This window comes from Chrysemys picta, chromosome 1 (genome assembly GCF_011386835.1).
Source record: "Chrysemys picta bellii isolate R12L10 chromosome 1, ASM1138683v2, whole genome shotgun sequence".
In the NCBI taxonomy this organism is placed as follows: domain Eukaryota; kingdom Metazoa; phylum Chordata; order Testudines; family Emydidae; genus Chrysemys; species Chrysemys picta.
Window position 1 is genome coordinate 85,374,605 of NC_088791.1, and position 15,803 is coordinate 85,390,407.

A 15,803-nucleotide genomic window follows, 5' to 3' on the forward strand; every position below is an offset into this window, starting at 1 on the left:
CTGTAGGAGCTTCCTCCTATCACACTAAGTGCACAAGACCAGTGAAATGATAACTTCAGAGAAGCAAAATTAGAGAGAAATAATTTTCTCATATGGGGGGCATTTTCAGAAAACTTTCAAAAAGGAAATTTGAGTTTTTTAAAAGTCTGACACATTTCTCTAAATGTTTATGAAGTAAACTAAATTTGAATCTCGTTCTGCACAGGTGAAAGATGGCTGTATTAAGTCACTGGCCTTTTCCTCACTGAGCATTTTCTGGCATTTTCAACCAGCATGCCAATTAGATCTGCACTGAGTAGAGTTAGATGGTATAGTAATAAACATGCCTGTGATCAGTCTACTGTGTCACTCCCATTAGTGCTAATACCAGAGGATCAGTGTCAGTGCTGGAACAGTAGTGGGAGAATTTCTGACAATGCTCAGTGTATATTCAGTCACTGCACCACCTGTACCTTAGCTGTGTATATACTGTAATACTGGTGAGTTGTAGCTACGGTCATAACTAACTTAAAATTTGTTTTTATTTGGCTTTCTCTGCTCTTTTCAGTCCAGTGAGTACCAGTGATGTTCTTCCAGAAAAGATCAGGAATGGAACTGACTGAGTTGAAAAAAGTCAGGAATTCTTCCATGTATTGGAATTATTAGATTTGCCAAATAATTTTCTCTTTCACTTTTGAGTACAGAAGAAATGGCTGCGAAATATTTCCCCTCATCACTGCTGCATCTTTAATAACATGAGTATGTGTAAGTTAGGCTAGTAGTAGCTCCTCCTTTCCATCCTTTGTTTTTATTTTTCCTTAGTCATTTCTTCCCTCTTTTCTATTTCCACGCCAGTCGGATATGTACATGAGACTACAATGTTATTGAATATAGAGACAGTACTGGCAACTCCACACCTCTGTGTATATCATGGGATATTCAATACAAGGGACGGGCTAAATAAGAAGTCATGTCAAAAAAAGCCAATTATCTGAATTCCAACCTGTATAGCACAGCATGTTTACATTAAGCTTTAAAATAAAGTTTTCCTTTTCTTGAACTCTGTTTCCATTCAGCTTCTTTAAAAAAAAAATCTCACCTTATATCTGTCCCTTATTATTCATAGATTTTAGTTCCAGAAAGAACCATTAGATCATCCAGTTTGACCTTCTGTATAATACAGGTCATGAAATTTCACCGAGATAGTCCTGTGCTAAGCTCAATAATTTGTGTTTGACTGAACCATACCTTCCAGGAAAGTATTCAGACTCTTGGTAGTTTGTTCCAATGGTTAATTGCCCTCCCTGTTAAAAATCAGTGCCTTATCTCTGATTTGAATTTATCTGGTTTTAATTTCCATCCCTTGGTTCCTATTGTGCTTTTTTTTGCCAGGTTAAAGAGCTCTTTAATACCTGGAATTTTTTTCCCCGTGAAGGTACTCGCACACTGTAATAAGTCAGTCGTCTTTTTTATAAGCTAAACAAACTGAGAAGCTTAATTTTCTCACTGTAAGGTATTTTTTCTAGTCCTCAAATGATTTTTATGGCTTTTTTCTGAATTCTCTTTAGTTTTTCAAAATCCTTTTTAAAATGTAGATACCGGCACTGGACATATTATTCTAGTATGTCTTACCAGTGTTGCATACAGCAGTAAAATCATCTTCCTTTTCCTACTCATTACTTCCCTATTTATATATCCAAGGATGGCATTAGCCCTTTTTGCCACAGCCTCACAGTAGGAGCTCATGTTCAGTTGTTTGTCCACTATGTCTTCTAAATCCTTTTCAGAGTCACTGCTTTACAGGCTACATCAAATACGATGTCCTTTTTTTTTTTTTCTTCAGTACTGGCAACTCCACACCTCTGTGTATATAATGGGATATTCAATACAAGGGACGGGCTAAATAAGAAGTCACCCTCAGTTTTCTCCTTTTTCCCATCATTTCCCCACATTTACAACATCTCGTCCCTATCTTTTTATCTTCTCTGTTATCCGAAACTCCAGTTTTTGAATGCAAGTTTTCTGTGTTGAGGTGGTGGGCAGGGCTCTACTCTGCTACAGCCACTTAGTTACATTTAGTGGAATATTGATTTTTCAGCATGTGCTGTAAAAGTCAATATTTCAGTAGACAGAACAAAGTAGAACCATTATTACATGGATCAGTCAGTCATATTACATATATCACTTCAGTGCCATGCTTAGCATAGATAATTGGCCTTCTCCATGTAGTCTTCTCCTTGTCTGTTCTCTTCTTCACACTCCACAGGGAGAATTCCAGTTTCTCAAGCAGCTTCTCTCAGGATAGTTAGCTCTTCTCTCTTGATAGTCACTTTTGCATCCAGACTAGCCATAAGTTGCCTCTGTCATTCAGTTTTTTTACATGACAGTCTAATTTAGGTTCTTCCTCCCCAACCTTGCCCATATATATTTCTTGCACACGCTTCTGTACTGCTACTTCTATGGCTCGGCTTAGGACAGCGCAGATTCTGGGTTCCTACTGCTCACTCTCTCTGACAGGCAGAATGATGACCAGTCACCACCTAGCATTTACTTGCCCCCTAGAGCTCCTTCCTGCCACTTCCCCAGTTTGATTTCATCCTCACTCAGAGTAACATACAGGGAAGCAATCTCAGTGGCCTCTACTGGATGCTATTTGATCTCTTCTTAGAAGGTGTTGCTAAGAAACAAAAGAAAAATCCTCATCTGCGCCTTTTATCCCTGGCTGTCATAAGCATTTTTTTAATCTCCCTATGAGTAACATCCACTATCACAGTAAAGCAAGTCAGCAGCTGAGATCAGTTTCTGGGGCTGGGGCAGATAGACCTTTTAAGGAAAGAGAGGCCCAACCAACAGTAGTGATAGCAGGGGTGTCATCATCCCAGGCTGACCTGGGGTGCCCCTTAAAGGCAGTCATGGTGTTGCAGGTGAGTCCTTACTTGATTTTTCCCTTACCCAGGGTATCAACACATCTGGACTGACTGTTAGATGCTAAAGAGCACCACGTGCTGGAGGGTTTCATTTCTTAACAGAAAAGCCAAGGCAAACCATAAACAAAATGAAGAACAGGATGCATCCGAAGAAGTGGGCTGTAGTCCACGAAAGCTTATGCTCTAATAAATTTGTTAGTCTCTAAGGTGCCACAAGTACTCCTGTTCTTTTTGCGGATACAGACTAACACGGCTGCTACTCTGAAACCCATAAACAAAATGCTCACTCCCGCATCTTAGCTTACCAGGTCATTCTTTGTTCATTTGTCCCTGAACTGAGTCTAGTGTTCACCTCTATCCAGACTCTTCACTAGGGGTTCTCTCAGTTCCAGTCTCTCCCCTGGTATTAGACCTCTTGCTTCTTATAGAGTAAGATCCTGCTCTGGAGTCAGGGATCCAGGCAGGTCCATCCACTGTGAATCTTCCAGGGAACAACAGGTGATCCTTGCCAGGCTGGGCTGCTGGCCAGTGTCTGGGAGACCCCTGGCTCAAACTATGCCCTCTTGGATGCTTGCCATATGCAGCCCTCTGTCTAGGAAGCTCCCCGCTCTACAAGCACCTCTTATAGGCTCTCCATTCTAGTGGGTTATCTGGAGAGCTCGCCCTCCGGATTCCCTGCTTGGCCCTTTGACTCAGGCATCTTTTGGGATTGCCTCTTCACACAACAGCCTCCTGTTTCCCTTGGGAGTCCCCACTTCACTGAGCTTGGGTAAACTTTATTAGTTCCAGGGGCTCATTTGCTAATCAACCACCTGTGGCAGTCAGCTATCCCCAGGAGAGGCCTTCACATGGCAGTCACAGGCAGACTGAGCCCTAGCTCCCCATAAAGGGCAGCTGCCCCATAACAGGGTGTGTGTTTGTGTGTGTGTGGTTAAATGTTTTTTTTTAAGAATATATTTAGATTTTTTAAAGGGTTTAATATAGAGGAATAATATAATTAGCAGTTTACTAGAGCAATCGTATAAAAAATCATCATGAAAGATAAGTATAGTATACCAGGATTTCAAGATTTCATCGCAAGCGCAGTACATAACTTCTAGCAACCTTCTCCTCTTTAGAATAAATAAAACAAACCTGTAGTGCAACAATGAAGGACATATGTCAATGTAATGACTGCTTTTTACATTAAGGGAATACAGTAAAGTGCTATAATTGTATAACATATCTCTGCCTGTGTAGAGCTTTTTATCACTTACAAATTTATGTATGTGCTCTGTTTGTGTTGTTTCACTGTTTCAGGTAAATCATTTTAACAAATATTTTATTATGACTTCTATAATTTTCTATTCCAAGACACATGCATGCGCGCACACCCACACCCAGCAGCAAAACCAACAAGAAACCTTTAAAATGGCGTTAAGGTTGAGTGTATGTATCAGTAATGTAAGGGTTAAAAACATTGCATGGATGGTATAATTACCTCAAAACCAAGCATTACAAACCCAGGAAATTCAGAATTGAAATTATACTTACAAGAAATCCAAACACTATAGAAATGCAGAATCAAGACACCCCCAAAAATTTAACTCTGCCCTTTACTGATGCCATGCAATTAACATATAATTATGATTAAATCATTCAGTGGTTGTGGTCCCAGAATAGATTAAACTAATTCTTAAATTTGTATTCATTTTTTCATATTTTCCTCTTCAGGATATCACTTTAGGGCAAAGTTGAAGTTGTTTGTGCTTTTCTTAACCTGTTTAGATTTCTGTATTTTAACTTAATTTAACTCCGAAAATCCTGGAATTATAATGCTGGGTTTGGGGATTATTATTACATCCCTGTTGTTGTTTTTTTTACTTTTACATTATTGATATGTACTCTCAACCTTAGCTCCACTGTAACATAGTTTCCATCTCTTAGATACCCTGGGGGAGTGTTTATTAATTGTTAAAAGTTGCATAAATGAGCACTAAACAACAGCACGAAAAAAATACTATCATGTGACATTTGGAATGGTTTGAAGACTGTAATACGAATCTTAAATTCTTTATTAATTTTAACTTTTAAGAGCAGCAGCACAAAGCGGCCAAAGTGTACTAATGAATCTTGCAATTGACTTGTTGGCTTAGAGGACTTTCTGAGTGAGACCAGTGCTATGTGAAGGAAGGGCAGAGGGAGCCAGTTCCCTCAGTCCTAATGTCTTTCCCCTATGCTTCTGTCTCCGTTTCCCCAGCAGTGTTGTTGGCAGTACACAGTGGAGCCAAGGCAACAGTGCCATGAGGAGCCTTTCAAACACTGATGTCCAAGCTAACATGCAGCCATGGAACACTTAGGGTCTGTCTACAGAGCAAAAAAAAAACCATGGTTGGCCTGTGCCAGCTGACTCTGGCTTGGGCTGTGGGGCTGGTTCACTGCTGTATAGCCTTCTGGACTCAAGCTGCAGTCTGAGCTCTGGGATTCTCCTACCCCCCAGGGTCCTCGAGCCAGCCATGGGTTTTTCTTTGCTGTGTAGACATACCCTTAAAGAGCAGTGATGACTGGGCCAAGTAATCAACCAGTGAGAATCCTTGAGTCATAAATCCACTCTCTTATACTACTGACTCATTATAGTCAATAGAATTGTTGCATGCACATTAGCAGAGGAAGGGTGGAGATTGGTTCAATTACCTATACTGTCACAATGGTTGTTGACCAGAGCCTGTCTGCGGCCTAAATAATCATGACAAGTAGAAAAAAGAATCATTAATAACTTAGTTTAATTGCAACCTATTTTCTTCAAATATAGCCTTTGCACATTAGTTATTTTTAACTATATGGAAGAAAATTCCTAAAGGACCCAGTTTTTAATTAACTTTAACTCATACATTAATTAGCATATTGTACATTTTCAGAAAATTTATAGTCAGAGTATGGAGTAAGCAAGAGGGGGAAGGATACAATGTTCATACATTTCAAAACCGTTTGAATCACTTCTTTATCTGCAAATCAAAACTTTCCTTGTGGGTCAGCACTCCACACAACTTAATTTAATAATAAAGAAGGTAATGGCTGCCCCGTTTTAAAGGGTTTCAATCCGTGTTGTTCAAAAAATGAAACACAGTGATAGGGTGAGAGATGTCAACTGTAATGGCTCACACTTAGTTGTGTTTAGGTGGTCGGCATCCATATACAGCATGAATAACAGCCTGGTCCTAGTTTCAGCTGTATAAATAATATCTTACTCTTTCAGTTTGTGGATAAGAGTGGGAGAGGTTCTCTTATTTCAGTAGTCAATACCAGCAACATCAAAAAGCTCACCTACTGTATTCTTTGGCAAGCCACAAAGCCACAATGAACGCAGATTTCCAGGTTTGCAGTTTACTGGAGCACCTCATGTAAAGTTTTGCTGCTGTGCCATACGTAGGGTCAGCTTAGGTCATGTCAAGTTCCCTATACGCTCTGAAGTGAATTTTTTCTATTTAGGTTTGGCTCTTCTTCCTCTGACTCTGGCCTTCTCCCAGTTTAGTAGTGCTGCTGTGGCTCAGGCAGATGGAGCAGCCTTATAGCATTCCTACTGTGGCCTCAGAAACCCGTTTGTGGCATGGTGCATGAGGGTCTACACAAGGGCTGAGGTTGCTGCCCTGCCCCTCTTCTCTTCACTCATGGTGATGGCAGTTCTTTTAGGGTCTACCATTCTGCCCAGGGCATTGAGTCCTAACAAAGGAAGAGATTAAAGCTGCACCCTGGGGGAAGAGTTGGGAGCTGTTCTGTTTTCATATCAGCAACAGGACTTGTGACTAGATATAATATCTTCCCACATCTGGACTCCATGCTGAAGGAAGAACTGAGGTGGAAATGGAAACAAGTCTCTTAAGCGCCACTGCTGCAAAGGAAGGGCATGGGGTTGTAGCAGTGTCTCTCCGAAGCTTGCCCACTTAGCTCAGTGTTGCTGGCCAATTCCTGTGGCCACCTTGGGACCAGAAAGCCTCATCCTGCCTCTTTGAGCAGTAGCACATACCAGAGAAGGAAGGGATCAATAGTATATAGAGAAACCCTATTTCAGGTCTTTGCTGAGTGCCAGGAAGAGATATTGAAGGAAATGTGTGTTCTTCTCTGCGGAGAAATGAGCGTCACCCACACCACTGGCACTCTCAGCAATCGCCATTCTGCATCCTAACTAATCTGTACTGGTATGTCCCCTGCTAGTGTGAATGAGTGAAGTTCTGCTGTGTGTGTCATTAGAGTGAAATATCAGTGATATTGCATATCCATCTTTATTCTTTCAGTACCCTTTGGCCTCAAGCCAGTAAATTGAGTTTGCAATGGACTTAACACAAAATGATAAAACATAGGAAAAGAAGTATCATTCTTAACTATGAAACTTTTTGATTGGGTGGAACATGTAGGAAAAGGAAAACTAAGGCTGGGGGAAAACTGAGTGAAATGTATTGTCATAGTCTGAGAGGCAGTCAGACTAATCTGGTTTGGGTTATGCTTTGCTAGGGATTTTGTCACCAATGTTTCTTACTCTCTGTTTCTGTGGGTGGAATTACACAGAAAATGAAATTCTGTCACCTTTACTCTGTAAGCAGTCACATTTATTTCATTTATTTGACTTGTAGTAGAGCAGGGCCCTTTTCATTGTGGGTATGGGTGACAGAACCTGACCCTACATGGAGAAAGTAATAAATTGCTCAAATAAATTATTAAAAAGGACTAAAAAGTCACAATTATACCTAGCTTTGTATACAATATGTAAAAAGAGTAATCGAAAATGGTTTTCATAGGTTTTAATTTTATACATAAAGTACTCTTTCTACCTGTGAATAGGCTATGTTAATAAATAGTAAGCAAAGGGGAAACTAATGACTCAGGGATAGGCTACAGAAGTCTTTCATTTATGTATCACAAGTTCAAATCCAACCCAGACTGGTAGTGATCAAAAGTTGTTACCAGCTGTGACTGGGCACTACCTGGTCAATAGCAAAATGGGGATTAAGGACTTCTCGTCGGAGTAAAACAGTGAGGCAGGGCAGTTGTTTTTAGCAGGAAAACCTCCATTTTGGAATATTAAAGTCACATGAAATATATAGAGTATGGGAAAATAAGATTTTCACTTTTCTCCATTGGAAATAAGTTGAGCAGGATGCACGCTCTGAATCTGTAGCATGCTTGCTATGGTAAATTGAGTGGGGCTGGAGACTTTGTAAGGCACTCCTTGTTTGATGATAACGGCGGCTGCTCATTTAGAATCAAGCCAAATGTTGAAAAAAGTAAGTTTAAGCTTGAGCACTTTCTAAGCCACTTTGGCTGCATTTTGAAAAAACTTTAGGCCTGAAGTCTGCTTTATTCATATCACCAGGAGCTTTTTATTGACTGTAATGGAAGCAGAATCCAGCCCTTATATTGTAATTTTATTGCTCTTGTTAAGAAATAGATGACCTAGAAGTTGAAAGAATTTAATAATACAGAGAAAACAAGGTATATTAGATTCTCTTATAAAATAAGAGAAGAAAACTCTTTAAATAGATTGTAACTCCTGCAGAGGCCAGGGTATTTGCATTGTTACCTAACAAGCTCTAGAAACATTGCAATGATATCACATTTCACTATACTGCTTTATACCCAAGGAAAGATGAGGAAAAAAGATGAACCACTTCTTTGCTTGTGTTGTTGTAACATATGTGTCCACTCTACTTAGGACGAATCTTTGGCTGACCTCGTTGAGATGAATGAAGAACATGGCAGATGAAATGAGAAGGAGGGGATTATCCATCTGAAAACTGAGGACATCCAGTTAAAGCTCATCTTCTTTTAATCTTCATGGTATGTTCACATTTATTTCACTTTGTCAGTAAGCTCATGTAAGATAGTTTAATTGAAAAATACCCTTTTCCCTTTTCTCAGTGGGATTTATGCTTTCAAGCAGGTAAAACTCAGTTATCAGTAGTGTGCAAATTATGTCAATAAACCCAAGGAAAAATCAATGGGAATATTTCCCTCAGGGCCTAGCATACTGATTATAAAAATATTAATACTTAATATCTTTATTACTCTCATATCTCTGCAACTGAAACATATAAAGATCCATCTTATCCATTTATAAGGAATACAGGATGTGTGCAAGTCCTTCAAATGCTGGTTTGTTTGAGAAGATTTATATTTTGGACAAAAGTGCAAGAGGGGCAAGGGGAAAGACAGCTGAATGCAAATTCATGTCTATCTTTGAAGGCGTTGTATATACATACACATAACCATTTTGTAACCATATGTGTAAATCTGACACACAGCAGACCTGACAATGTAGATAGGAATATCTTATGTTTTGAACTATCTGTAGTAACACTTTGTCATCTTCTGTAATAAAACTTCAGCTTTCCTAGGCTGAATTACAAATGTTTGCGCTCATGCAAAGCATAAATATAAATGTTGACAGTGTCATGCAACACTAACTTCTGTCATCCTTACCAATAGCTTGCCACTACATGTATAATAGCAGGTGAAGCTCATTTGTAAAATAGAAACTACACAGATTGCTTGGGGGGAAACATATGTTGGTGTTGCTGGATTTCTGTTTAGTTTGACTTCTGTTGTTTAAGAATGCAGAGATATTTTTAATTGAATTATTTTTAGCTTCCTGTGAGAACTGCACTATTTAACGGTCAATTATCATGTTCAACGTAAATTGATTTTTCAAGAACTTTTTATTGGCTACAAAGAAACTTGACTGATGTGTTTTCAGCCTTAGGATCAAATTCTTTTACAAAATGAGAACAAATAAATAAATAGGAAAAAAGGGGCATATCCATATTGTCAGATACTTTTTTTGCCCAATCTTATCCCCATTGAACTCAGTGGGAGATTTTCCCATTAATTTCAATAGTAGAAGGATTGGGCCTAACATGTACAGGTGTCTTTGAGTATTTCTGCCACAAGGGTGAAGAGAAGAGGGGTCATAGGAGACTCACATTTAAAGTATTAATTCTATGAATATATTTTAAAAAATAATAATTAAGGACTTTTATGATGTGGTTTTAGCACACATGCCTCTCGCCCGGCAGACTTGGAGGTGCTGGGTTTTCCCTCTGGGCCAGCAGAGGGAAGAAAACTGTTGTTCTCATAAAGGATTGTGCCCCCTGTCTAGAGTTGAGTGGGATACTGTGGTTCATTGGCTGAAGCAGCATAAGCCTCCTGGCTCCCACGCAGGGCTAATAGACCCTTCCTCGTGCCCCAGCAGCACCACTTGCACAGGGAAGAAAACCTTGGATTAGAATAGCACTGGGTTTGGTGGCCTTGCTGTGGTATCATGCTAGTAACCATTTGGGTGCTGGGAATGAATTTATCCCTTGACTGCCAGGTTGGCCAGAGTGGTGTGAGGTTTTTTCATCTTCCTCTCAGCAGCGGCTAGGTTAGGTTGTAAAATTTATTTTGTTGCAACTTGGTAGGTGCCCAATGCAGGTACTTGTTCAGAAGGCTGGTTCCCTGAACTGGAATTGGAAGTAGATTAGAAGACATCTCCTAAAGAAAGTGGGGAATGGGTTCCTAACGTCTGGCTACAGTAGGGAGACAGCCCCCTCTTCCCCACCTTCCTTAGCCCTCATACAAAGGGAGGATGATGGGGTCTCAGCAACATCGCTGAGACCAGGTTAGCTGCTGTCAGATCTCCACCAGATGAAACAAATTACAAAGGAATTACCTGCATTGGGCAAGTTAATGCCAGATAGTTCCCAGATGTGTTACTTAAAAGTTGCAGCCTGGTTAAACCACATTCCTGGTGTCTTGTCTTTCTACCCATGATGTATGGGATGATGCTTCAGATTTGCCATAAATGGAATGCTTGCACCTTCTAATGAGTTTTGGCACAGTGGTCACAATTTTTGCAGAAGCAGATTTAATGACAAAAGAAGACATAATACAATTAATTCTTACCACAAGAGTGACCCTGGTCTACCTCTCAACTATGGGTAAGTTGTCCAAATCAAGCAATTAAAGAGATCCTCAGTTCCTGATAGACTGCCTCACGCATTCAGCCTACTCAGGCCTGTATCGCTGACTTAGGCCTCAGTCCTGCAAGTGCATGTGCCTAGGCAGACCCCCATACCCATACTCAGAAGTCTGCCCGTTTCCCATTTTTGGGGCTTTAAACTGTAAACTCGCAAATCATTACCATTGTAGAGGATATCAGGTTGCCATCACTCCAACTCTGGCAGTATTTTCTGGTAGGTTTCTCTATGCCATCACATAAATTCCTCTTCTTCGTTTTGTTGGCCGTACAAGGAGACAAAAATGCTTTTCTCCAAATACATTGCTAATTCTACTAACATTTAACCCACTGTACAAACTTATCTACGAGGCACAAAATCTCTAACATGACTGCAACCTGAAATACAACTTTCAATATTAAACAGGATGGCAATAATAGCCTGATAGAGTAAATCAAAGGATGGGACAGATTAATATACATTGAAAATCAAATATTATTTCACATAAATCATAGAATATCAGGGTTGGAGGGGAGGTCAGGAGATGACCTCAGGAGGTCATCTAGTCCAACCCCCTACTCAAAGCAGGACCAATCCCCAGACAGATTTTTGCCTCAGAACCCTAAATGGCCCCCTCAAGGATTGAACTCACAACCCTGGGTTTAGCAGGCCAATTCTCAAACCACTGCAATGTTCCAAGCAGTTGCAGTTTTTGCTTTTTATGCTGCAACTTTAAACGTTATTTATTAAAACCAACAAAACAAGGGAATTAAACAGACAGTCATAATCAAGGGTGACGTGTTTTAGACAGTTCTGCACATGGCAGTAGAAGGGAGGGAAGAAGGGAGACCACATTCCTAAAGTAGTTATTGGTACCTTTGTTAAAATTAAGGAGTGTTTTACATATTGTCTTTTGAGAATTTGACACTAGTTATTATTAAACTTACAGCTGGACCTTTTCTAGATCTTTAAGTTACAACAATTTTACTTGTGGATTTTTCATATGGTCCACCAGAAGACTTTGAACAGTGCCATAGTGCAGAATGTTGCTATTTCGTGAATATGCAGGCCTCTCTTTGCAGTGCACTCCAAAGCGTTCAGGTATTCAGTGCCACCACACAATCTTTGTATTGTCTTACTGCTTAAAACTCAACAGTGCTTTTGATACTCTCTCTAGTCTGGAGCTATGCTTTAAAATACAGGAGACTATTTATTCTTCCAGTATTGATACAAAATGAAAATGATAACAGAGTCAAAAGTTCCTTTTATGTACATGTTTTTGGGTTTTTGTCTTTGGGATTTGAGTGTCTAAATCTATGTTCTCTCCAACATATGAAATGACAGGCCATTCAAAATGCCCAAATATTAATTTTTTTTGCATGTCTGTATATTCATCTGTCAACCTTGGGTGAGTTTTTTGGATTTCTATTAGCTTGTCCCAAACTGCTGGCAAGCTAAATTTCTCTAACAGGCATCAATTCGCTGTATTAAATGCCTGTTCTGCCCTGCAAGACATATTGATTATTTTTTTCCTCAGCAAAGTGACAAATACCATTTTCATGACTATAATAGAGATTGATTACAATTTTATGGAACACAGAGGGAGCTGATCTTGCAGAGACAACCTTGGGGCATATAAAAATTGAAAAAAATCATTTGAATTAATAAAGAAATTAATGAATTCATCTGTTGCTGATGAAGCCAAAGCATTTTTGAGATAATGAAAATATTGTAGATGCATGGTCATTGCTGAATGGGGAGGCGAGCTTAAATGTATTTATAGCAGCTGGTGTCTGAAATCATTTGCAATCTTTAGGAACCCAAACTTAAACGTGACTTCAAAATCTTCTTTGTCTATTAAAGCACACGTAATTATATAATGTAGGACCAAAGTCATATCTTTATTGATACAAAATAAATCTGAAAAAGTGAGGAAATAGTTTAAGCTTTTTGTGCCGTGTGATTCGTTTTAAGCATAAAAAGAACTACCAATTCCTTTAAGGCTTTTTCAATTTGCCGTAGACAAATGTTCTTACATACTGATTTACTGATTGTCATGTTAACTTTGAACCCTTATACCCTCACACTTTAGCAATTTACTCCACTGTTAACTTCAGTGGAGCCATAGCGGGGCAAGGTGTATAAATGAGGTTGGGCATCTAAATCTGACACACAGTTAGCTTATTCATGGCACTGACGCCACAGTAAAGCGAATGATAATACCAACAAAATTTATGCTGGGCATTTAGGTGAGGCTCTTAACAGGATTTGAAATTTCGCATGTGTATTATTTGTTTGGTTGTCTGAAAAATATGTAAAGAATAACAACTGTACTTGAATAAAGTTTTACATTTAGAAATATAGACACTAAGCTAAATTTTCAAAAGGATGTGCGTGGTATACAGGTGCAAACTTGGTCACAGTGCAAGCAAATTATGAAATTTTACATTTTGCACATATGACACGGGAAAACATGAGGTTTCAAAAAAGTATAGTCTTGTCTGCCTAACAAACTGAAGGCTAATCATGGCTCTTACTTTCTGTCAAACAAAATCAATGTGCGTTTTTTAAAAAACCATTGGTACATAGAGGTATTATAGTCAGATACCAAATATAAAAAAAGAAAAGCCTGCTATGGTATATGGATGAACAATGTTTCTCAAATTTTTAGTATTAAAAAGTGGATTCGGATTTTCTTTTTTGTTGTTCACAATATAGTCAAAACATAACTTTAAAACTAACAAGTTCAAATTCTTTTGCTGTAAAGGAACTACTATTGAAAGAGTCACATGTCAGATTTTCCCCATCTGTTGAAGAAATTGTCCACGAATATAATTTTATAATGGAAAATTTGGTTGTCAATAAGTAGCAGGTACCAAGAGCTGAAACCCCACTATTCCTAACACCCCTATTTGGTACTTCAGTAATAATTAAAAATAACAATGAAGCCAGTTTGTGTTTAGCCACTCTTTTCACATATTAGATTGACATTTTCCAAGCCTGGTCTCTGCCCAAAGGGGATTTTTTTTAAGTTTAAACAAGAAAGTCCTGCTGTTTTCAGAGGAGAGAAGAGTGAAAGAATTTATCCATTGTCTGGCTACACCGGAAGAAAGACAGGGTGCAATGGATGGATATTTTAGTGGTAAAAGTAGCCAAATATAATCTTCTACTAAGCCAAAATTAGGAAATCTTTTTCTTTAAAATACACCCCTCTTCCACCCTGAAAAACTTAAACTAGTCAATTATATGATGAACATTGCACGTTTACGCTCTGAAAACTCAGGAAATGATTATATTGAGGTTGCAGGCACAATCTTAGTTTATCCCTCCTTAAATATACATGTTACTATGCAGTCTGTAATTACATGATCACCTACTGTTTCTCAGATAATACAGTACAATATGTTGTGTGCCCTTTTTTATTTTAATAGCCTCTGAATATAATTCCATAAAAACTGTCTTCAAAAAATTGCACATCAACACCATTTTGTGAAGCAATAAACTTTGGTGGTCATAAAATGGCTACAGAGAGTGAAAGTTAAAATAAGCTCTATTGCTCCCCTTTAAAATAGAGACTTTGTTTTTTAACAGAAGCAGTGCAATATATTTAGCTGCTTATGCCTCAGTGACAAGTTATTTTTAAAATTAAATTTCGAACCAATACCTGCAATGAGGAAGCAATACATTAAATGGCAAAAGAAAAAAAAGTGTTATCTACTACCCATAGAATCTAACCCTTGGTATAATTTATCTGAAACTGAATAATGTAGGTATTTCAATAATAAGAGGTGTAAAAAACCATATTCTGTGTTTAAGGGATCTGATAGAAACCTACCCAAAACTATTGAAGAATGAGGATAGGGCCGTCTAATCCTTTGCAGCTGTTCTTGCTGTAATTCATCATGAACATTTTAATTTTGGGGCTGTGTTCTGAAAGAAACTGTCAATATTCCATTTTATTTATGAAATGGTTTCATACAGAAGCTGCTTATTTTTACAGCCATATTTTGAAATCTGTTGAAATTTTGGAAACTGCAGGTCATTTATTTTAATTTGTTTTGTAAATATAAATCCATTTTACATATCGTAAGTAAAGTTATGAATAATGAATGTGTGTGATTGATAATTAACTTGTATTCTTTCTTTCTTTCTTTCTTTCTTTCTTTCTTTTAATTAATTGTGTTTTGCATTGGAGTCAATGGAAATTTTGCCAGAATAGGGACTGCAGGATCAAGCCCCACATTCATGTAATAGGTGAAGCACTCTTAAATCAGTCTCTGTGGAGTTATTTAGCTGTTACCAATTACTCCTGCATTGTAAACAATCGAAGTGCTTGTATCTGCAGGCAGTAGATAACCTGGAAATCAAATATATCAGCTCTACACAGATCCATGAAGAGATTGTCCTGTCAGCTAAAACAAGAGTAAAAGAGGTGATTGTAAATAACACTCATAGGCCAAACAAGTTAGTGACATTTATATAAAAGAAAAAAAGGGAGAGAAGCCACCTATGGCAACCAGTTGAAATCTAATTGAAAAGTTGGTGAAAATAAAATCAAAGCCTTAAAAAAGTTTATTGTAAGTTTATTTTGCTTTGTACAATACTCACTTTCAGCTTATGGATTGCAGGCTTTACTCTGAGTAAGACCCGGAATAGCATGTTGATGATGCCACAAATTTGTAAAGCCTCAGCAATTTACCCTTTGTTCCAAGTACTGAAATTATTGTTACTACTTAATTTTTTATATATAGGGATTGCATTTGGAACTAAAAGTAGTGGACAATATAGGAAATAGTTTAAAATTAGGTTTTTAATACTAAAATTAATCTAGTTTCTATTCCAGCATCACTTGAAAAACGTTATCTTAATTAGTTTGTTGTCACGACCACTATTTAACATTATAATATTTTTCCTGGTTTTATTTCTCATT

General features: G+C 38.2%; 1 long non-coding RNA gene across 5 annotated transcripts in view; it reads left to right on the plus strand.

Annotated features, from left to right (window-relative positions):
• The window catches only part of LOC101931335 (uncharacterized), a 95,683-nt gene that overhangs the window by 38,921 nt on the left and 40,959 nt on the right, over positions 1-15,803 (plus strand). For 3 of the 5 annotated variants that reach the window (XR_010591348.1, XR_010591347.1, XR_010591349.1), the window contains exon 5: positions 8,593-8,717. This is a non-coding gene — a long non-coding RNA (uncharacterized LOC101931335). Of the gene's footprint in view, positions 1-547; positions 630-8,592; positions 8,718-15,803 lie in introns of all 5 variants that reach the window. The other 2 variants (XR_010591354.1, XR_010591350.1) reach the window with 1 other exon arrangement.